Here is an 8,897-nt window from a genome sequence, read left to right on the forward strand (position 1 = left end):
TCCTCACTGTGGAGCCCGAGGCAGACCCCGCCCCCGGGGGAGGGGGGGGGGGCGGGTGCAGGTGCGGGCGCGGCGCTGATGGCCCCCCCCACACTGGGAGGAGCAATGGGACCACTGGGCCCAGCAGGACCAGCCCCCGGTCACTGGGAGCAGAGAGAGAGACACACACACACACAGGAAACACACACACACACACACAGAGGAAATACACACACACACACACACACACACAGAGGAAATACACACACACACACAGAGGAAATACACACACACACACACACAGAGACACACAGAGACACACACACACACGGAGACACACACACACACACACAGACAGACACCGAGACACACACACACACACAAAGAGACACACAAACACACACAAAGAGACACACACGGAGACACACACACACACAAACAGGAAACACACACACAAACAAACAAACACACACACACACACGAAGGGAGACTCAAACACACACACAGACACACACAGAGACACACAAACACACACACAGACACACACACAGACAAATACACACGGGGAGACAAACACACATAAAGGGAAACACACAATGAAACACACTCCCGAACACACACACACACACAGGCATGCAGTGAAGCACAAACACACACAAACACACACGAGCACACACGAGCACACACGCACACCGTCACAAATCTTGTCTGAAATGTCCGACCCCCACAAAGGCAGCAGCAATGCATTGACCCACTGAGACTGAGATTCTGGGAGCTGTAGTCCTACCGGAGCAGGGCTGCCGGTTGCAGTCCTGGTATTCGACGGGGGTCCCGGCGCAGACCCCGGGGGGGTGGGGGCCGCCGTCGGGGGCAGAGCAGGACCGCTTACGGACCCGGAACCCCCCGGAACAATCCCGGGAGCAGGCGGACCACGTCTCCCAGGTGCCCCAGCGGGCGCCGTGGGGGCGGTGCGTCGTTCGCCCGCTGGAGTTCACCAGGTCCTCCACCAGAGCTGAGAGGGAGAGCGAGAGCGAGAGCGAGAGCGAGAGAGAGAGAGAGAGAGAGAGAGAGAGAGAGTGGGAGAGAGAGGGTTATGGTAGTGGTACTAGTTATTATGAAAGTTTCGTATCTCACTCGTCTTTGTACTTTCTGATGAACCCACAGTATATATATATGTATAAAGAGATAGTCTGTCCTTTCCCTGTTGGGAATTACTAGATTGTCTCAAAAAAACGTTGCAAAATAAAAAATAAGGCACAGAGGAATTTCAGACGTGAAGCACAAAAATACTTTTTAATTTGCGAGCTCAGCAGAAATCCTGTGGGGAAAATGTTTGCTTTCATCCGATAAAATAGAGGTCGGATTCAAACACAAAACTATTGCTCATATTTTGTTGTGTAGCTCACCCATAAGGCATCACTACACACACACACACACACACACACACACACACACACACACACACACACACACACACACACACACACACACACACACACACACACACACAAATCAATTACATTTAAATAGCAGAGTTCTAAGAAGCTGTAAACTGAGGCATATAAATAAATATTTCATCCATATTCCTTGTTTGTTCTTTCAGCGATATTACCAGGGGTGCACATAACTGGCACGCAGTTACGCATGCGTCCATCATCAGGGATGTGTAACGGCACTTGTGTACCTACCGTGCTTTTGCATAACTAACGGGATATCGAAAAAAAAAATGAATTCCGTTGGAATACCTCACGTTCCTTTTGTGAGATATTGGAACGCTTCGTGGTCAACCCCCCCCCCCCCCCTCTCTCACCGTCGGTCTGGCAGCAACCCCGCCCCCAGGGCCGGGTCCCCCCCCCCCCCTCTCACCGTCGGTCTGGCGCCCCCCGCCCCCCCAGGGCCGGGTCTCCTCCCTCCCTCCCCCCAGGGCCGGGTCTCCTCCCCCCTCTCACCGTCGGTCTGGCCCCCCCAGGGCCGGGTCTCCTCCCTCCCCCCCCCCCCCAGGGCCGGGTCTCCTCCCTCCTCCCCCCCCCTCTCACCGTCGGTCTGGCGGCCCCCGCCCCCCCAGGGCCGGGTCTCCTCCCTCCTCCCCCCCAGCGTCAGCAGGCGGGGGTCGGGCAGCAGGGCCCTGCAGCTGTATCGGCTCCGGGTCTCGGTGCGCCCCCCCCCCGGGGCCCCGGGGCGGCTGGCGTTCCCCCGGGGCCCCGGGGGGGGCCCAGGGGCTCCAGGGGGTGTGCCGCCGCACCTCTGGGCACGGCTCCAGGCGGCAGGCCTGGAACTCCTGGAGACGCATTTTAAATCATTAAAAATAATTTAAAATGATTATTATATCAGCCTGGAACTGTTGGGGAGGGGGGGGGTTATTATAAAGAATTAAATAATAATTAAAAATGATGATTATATCAGCCTGGAACTCATGGAGAATAATTTTTAATCATTAAAAAAAAAGAAGATTATTTATTTCAGTCTGGAACTCTTGGAGGGGGGGGGGGCAAAGAAATTTTTTTTTTTTAATAATAATAATTAATAATGATTATTTATTGCAGCCTGGTACTCCTGGAGGGGGGGAAGAATCATTAAAGAATTAAAAAATAATAAAAAATGTTTTCTTTTTTATAATCCCACCCATTCAGGGTGTGAATGGTTGTTTGAATATGTGAAGGTGTTTGTGAATGTGTGAGTGAACCAGAGACTCTGTAAACCTCTTTCTCATTTCAGAAACAGGAACCCAGACTCTGCCAGCTGAAATGAGCAACAGCGATAATATGAATTAAATGAAAGAGTGAAAAAGTGTGTGTTTTTGTGCGTTTTCTCTGCGTTTCTCAGATAGGCTCACCGGTGAACAGCTTAATTAATATATTTCGTGAGCAGGTGGAGAAAGTGTGTGCGTTGTAATCTGGGTTTTCAATAAGGCTTCTCTTTGTTATATACATTATATAAATATATCACATTTCTATTATGTTTGCAAATGTCTCATATGGGATCGCTACATCTCTGTGTTTGAATCTGCATCTCTTGGTGGAGCTGGAAGATGCTGAATGGTTTTAAAATAAAGGGTGGGGAGGGAGGGAGAGAGGGTGGGGAGAGGGGGAGAGAGGGGGAGAGAGGGAAGAGGGGAGGGAGAGAGAGAGAGAGAGGGGGAGGCGAGGGAAGAGGGGAGGGAGAGAGAGAGAGAGAGGGGGAGGCGAGAGAGAAGAAGAGTGGAGAGAGGGAGAGGGAGAGAGAGAGGGGGAGAGAGGGAGAGGGAGAGAGCGAGAGGGGGAGGGAGAGGGGAGAGAGGGGGAGAGAGGGAAGAGGGGAGGGAGAGAGAAGAAGAGTGGAGAGAGGGGAGAGAGGGAGAGGGAGAGGGAGAGAGGGGAGAGAGAGAGAGGGGGAGGGAGAGAGGGAGAGAGAGAGAGAGAGGGGGAGGGAGAGAGGGAAGAGGGGAGGGAGAGAGAGAGAGGAGGAGGCGAGAGAGAAGAAGAGTGGAGAGAGGGGAGAGAGGGAGAGGGAGAGAGAGAGGGGAAGGGAGGGTGGGAGAGAGAGAGATTGGGAGGCTTTTGGCTTTTTAGACTTCGATTTCTCCTGCTTGACTCGACTTCAAAGTCTCGGTGAGTGTGCCTTTTTCCCTACCATTCAGTCAAATGGAGCGAAATAAATGAGCAATGATAGTGCGAAGGGTTGAGTTGTGAAAACCAAAAAAATCGACCCAGAATCAGATGTCCAACATTTAACAGTATTGTCCGTCCGTCCGTCCGTCCGTCTGTGTGTGTGTGTATGTCCGATGTCTGTCTCAGCAGCCACACCTGGCCCTGAGTCTGATTGGACCCTCAGGCCGCTGAGGCCGCTCACCTGTTGCTCCACCAATCAGTGGAGAGCAGGTTAAACCAGCCGTCCCCACACACACTCACCCATACTACCCTGTTCTTTAGTAGGCCCTATTAGGGGCCCCAAGGGTGTATACTAGGGGCCCCGGGGGGTCGGGGGGGGTGTCGGGGGTTGCCGTGGTTACCTCGGAGCAGCCAGGGCAGCCGTCTCCGTTCTGGCAAACCCGGGTCCGGGACCGGACCCCCCCGCCGCACTCTGCACTGCAGCGCGCCCAGGGGCCCCAGGGAGCCCAGAGGACCGGCACGGGGCAGGGGGGCCCCCTGGTTACACAGCCTGGAGGGGGGGGGGAGGGAGAGAGAGAGAGAGAGAGAGAGAGAGAGAGAGAGAGAGAGAGAGAGAGAGAGAGAGAGAGAGAGAGAGAGAGAGAGAGAGAGAGAGAGACACAGACAGACAGACAGACAGACAGACAGACAGACAGACAGACAGACAGACAGACAGACAGACAGACAGACAGAGAGAGAGAGAGAGAGAGAGAGTTCACCTTCAGTTCACCTGAACCCAATCGAAAACACTTGCCGGTGAATCCTTGACCTCTTGACCTTTGACCCCCCCCTCACCTCTCCTCCCGGGACGGGCCCACGCAGACCCGCCCCCCGTGGCGGGGGGAGGGGTTGTTACATGACCGCTGGCGCACCTCGAACCCGATGCTGCAGCTGGTGCTGCACTGTCCCCATGACAACCAGGGAGTCCAGCCTCCGTTCCTATGGGGACGGACAGAGGGGTAGGGGGAGAGGGGGGAGGGATGGAGAGGGAGGAGGGAGGGGAGGGGGGAGAGGAGGGGAGGAGGAGGGAGGGAGGGGGGAGGGGGAGGGATGGAGCGGGAGGAGGGAGGGGAGGGGGGAGAGGAGGGAGGAGGGGAGGAGAGGGGAGGGAGGGAGGGGAGGGGGGAGAAGAGGGAGGAGGGGAGGGGGAGGAGGAGGGAGGGAGGGGAGGGGGGAGGGGGAGAGGGGGGAGGGATGGAGAGGGAGGAGGGAGGGGAGGGGGGAGAAGAGGGAGGAGGAGGAGGAGGGAGGGAGGGGGAAGGGATGGAGAGGGAGGAGGGAGGGGAGGGGGGAGAGGAGGGAGGAGGGGAGGGGGAGGAGGAGGAAGGAGGGGAGGGGGAGAGGGAGGAGGGAGGGGAGGGGGGAGAGGATGGAGAGGGAGGAGGGAGGGGAGGGGGGAGAGGAGGGAGGAGGGGAGGGGGAGGAGGAGGAAGGAGGGGAGGGGGAGGAGGGAGGATTGGAGGGGGAGGAGGAGGAGGGAGGGGAGGGGGGGAGGGAGGGAGAGGGAGAGGGGGGGGAGGAGCTGAATGGGTAAATATACACAGCTGATCACATCGGTAAACTTAAAGGTGCGTGTGTGTGTGTGTGTGTGGGTAAACTTAGAGGCGGTAAACTTAGAGGCGCCTGAATGTTTGAGTTTGGCTGCGCACGTGTAAATGCACACACACGCCTTCACTGTCTCTCACTCAGTAATGCACGTGCGTGCGTGCATGTAACGTGCGTGCGTGCATGTAACGTGCGTGCGTGCGTGCGTGCGTGCATGTAACGCACGCACACACACACACACACACACACACACACACACACACACACACACACACACACACACACACACACACACACACACACACACACACACACACACACACACACACACACACACCTTACTCTTTATGTTCCGGAAGCTGCTAAAACAACTTCTAAAAAAAACAACCGGTGATTAACGAGTTCATCAGTCTGAGTGCTTCTGTTCCGACAGCCGACTTTATTCAATCCAAACTTTATGTACAATAAAACAGGGACACAATTAAGTTTTGCTTCAGCCTTGGATGGGAGAGATGAGGAAGACGAAGACAGCTTGATGAAGACCCGTTTAATAGGTTTAGCAGAACGCATGCAGTCACACACACACATACACCCGCAGACGCACACACACACACACACACACACACAGGCAGACACACACGTGCGCGCATGCGCAGGCACAGACACACTCACACGCAAACACATCCATGGACATGCACCTACACACACGCAAGCACACACTCATTAAAGAGCTCTCGGATCTGTGTTGATCGTGGGACGGCTTTAATGGGATGGCTCATAAAGAATAAACTAATAGCTAAATCCCTTACTTACACACACACACACACACACACACACACACACACACACAGACACACACACACACACACATCATAATGTGGACGTCTCCCTCCTACTAATCCACTAATTTTGTAAATGAGAAATCACTAAGAGGTGTGTGTGTGTGTGTGTGTGTGTGTGTGTGTGTGTGTGTGTGTGTGTGTGTGTGTGTGTGTGTGTGTGTGTGTGTGTGTGTGTGTGTGTGTGTGTGTGTGTGTGTGTGTGTGTGCGTGCGTGCGTGCGTGCGTGCGTGCGTGCGTGCGTGCGTGCGTGCGTGCGTGCGTGCGTGCGTGCGTGCGTGCGTGCGTGCGTGCGTGCGTGCGTGCGTGCGTGCGTGCGTATAAATCCAAGAGAACTCCAACTCAACAGAGCCATGCGCCCAGTTCTGATATCCATACTTCCAGAGTACACTAAACCGTCGTACACTATCTGCACTCACTAAGTGCGCCGATTTTCAGTTGTGAGTGCTGTTCCAAATCGAATACTCCGTGGTGCACTGACCGGAAATGATGATCACGTCTGCCGCCGCGGCTCCTCCCCCGCAATAAACATCCCGCTTTGAACGGTGACTCTTTACGCCTAGCAGCTATAAAAAGCTATAAAAGCTAAAAAGCAACAAAATGACTCTATTAATGCAGACTATGTGGAAAATGCGCCGACATTGGCTCAGCCTGGCTCCGCCTCTTCCGCTACGTAACTAAGATGGCTGCCGTTAAGTACAAAGAGTGTACATCGCTCCACACTCAGCGGTCTGACCGTTTTGAGTACCACCATCCGGGTCCTTTCAGTACACTTCTTTTTTCGACCCGATCGAATTGGAACGCCCTACGTCCTCAAACTAAGTATAGTAACTACAGGAGGTATGGATATCGGAACTACCACTGGCTCAGGACACTCAGTTGAGCCCAGAGAGGGCTCAGGACACTCAGTGGAGCCCAGAGAGGGCTCAGGACAGCCAGTGGAGCCCAGATAGGGCTCAGGACACTCAGTGGAGGCCAGAGAGGGCTCAGGACACTCAGTGGAGACCAGAGAGGGCTCAGGACACTCAGTGGAGGCCAGAGAGGGCTCAGGACACTCAGTGGAGCCCAGAGAGGCTCAGGGCACTCAGTGGACCCCAGAGAGGGCTCAGGACACTCATTGGAGCCCAGAGAGGGCTCAGGACAGCCAGTGGAGCCCAGAGAGGGCTCAGGACAGCCAGTGGAGCCCAGAGAGGGCTCAGGACACTCAGTGGAGCCCAGAGAGGGCTCAGGACACTCAGTGGAGCCCAGAGAGGGCTCAGGACAGCCAGTGGAGCCCAGAGAGGGCTCAGGACACTCAGTGGAGGCCAGAGAGGGCTCAGGACACTCAGTGGAGACCAGAGAGGGCTCAGGACACTCAGTGGAGGCCAGAGAGGGCTCAGGGCACTCAGTGGAGCCCAGAGAGGGCTCAGGACAGCCAGTGGAGCCCAGAGAGGGCTCAGGACAGCCAGTGGAGCCCAGAGAGGGCTCAGGACACCCAGAGAGGGGTCATACCTGGAGCAGTTGGCCACCTGGATGTGGGGCCCCGAGCATGCGGCCCCCCCGCAGCGGGGCCCGGGCCGGTCACAGGAGCGCGAGCGGCAGGCGCAGCTGCTGCTGGGGCCCTCTCCGTTGTCATGGTTACATGGCGTCCAGGGAGCCCATGGCGAGAAGCCCCCGTCCTGGGTCAGGTTCCTCATCTGGGCGGGGGCGGGACCATGAGGGGGGCGGGACCATGGAGGGGGCGGGACCATGGGGGGGAGGGATCATAGAGACAGGTGGATATGACATCGTTAGGATTTGTCTGGGACACTGAAAAGGCTTCCTCTGATTGTGTGTCTCTGTGTGTGTATATGTGTCCATATGTATGCATGTGTGTGTCTATGTCTGTGTGTGTCTGTGTGTGTGTGTCTCTGTGTGTGTCTCTGTGTGTGTTTTTTTGACTGTGTGTGTGTGTGTGTGTGTGTGTGTGTGTGTGTTGTGTGTGTGTGTGTGTGTGTGTGTGTGTGTGGTGTGTGTGTGTGTGGTGTGTGTGTGTGTGTGTGGTACCGGGCACTCTGTGATGTTCTGGCTCCACTGTCCATGTGCTGCTCTCCTCGATGGTCCGTGCAGCGCCGCTGTCGCCGGTCCCACCCGCAGTAGGGGTCCCCGGGCCCCCAGACACTGGCTGGGGACGAGAGAGAGGGAGAGAGAGAGGGAGAGAGAGAGAGAGAGAGAGAGAGAGAGAGAGAGAGAGAGAGAGAGAGAGAGAGAGAGAGAGAGAGAGAGGGAGGGAGAGGGAGGGAGAGACTCAGTAGGGTGTTTTGTGTGTTTAGGTGTGCATGTGAGAATATGAGGTTGACAGTGAGTCTGTGCATGTGTGTGAGGTTGAATGCGAGCATGTGTGTGCCTGCGTGTGTTTGAGGTGTAATGTAGGTGTGTGTGTGTGTGTGTGTGTGTGTGTGTGTGTGTGTGTGCGCTGAAGGCCAGAGCAGTGTAAACATGTTGTTTCAGGGGTTCCCCGACATGGAAACCCTGGAGCTGTTTAAAGCCTTAAACAATCCCCCCTCTATCAGTCACATGTTACGCCTCGAAACCTTTCCTTCCCTGCAGTGAAAGACCCCCTTTCTGGTCTGGGCCTGTCCCAGAGACCCTATACTGGGAACCAGTTAAGGTGAGGAATCCAGTGTGACGATAGATAGATCTCAACACAATCAGTTTGTGTCTTCCGGTTGTATGTCCTGGTACTTAATGTACACACTTATTGTACGTTTGTACGCCCCGGCACTTAAGTTACGCACTTATTGTATGTTTCACGTCCTGGCAAACAGAACTTACCAAAACAGAACTCCAATTGACGCGTCGCTAAGTCCCGCCCCTGACGTTACCGTGAAGAACTCGGACAAAGAAACCAGACTCGATAACAAAAACACATGGATAAATGTCAGCTGAC

Source organism: Gadus macrocephalus, chromosome 7 (assembly GCF_031168955.1).
Source record: "Gadus macrocephalus chromosome 7, ASM3116895v1".
NCBI lineage: Eukaryota > Metazoa > Chordata > Actinopteri > Gadiformes > Gadidae > Gadus > Gadus macrocephalus.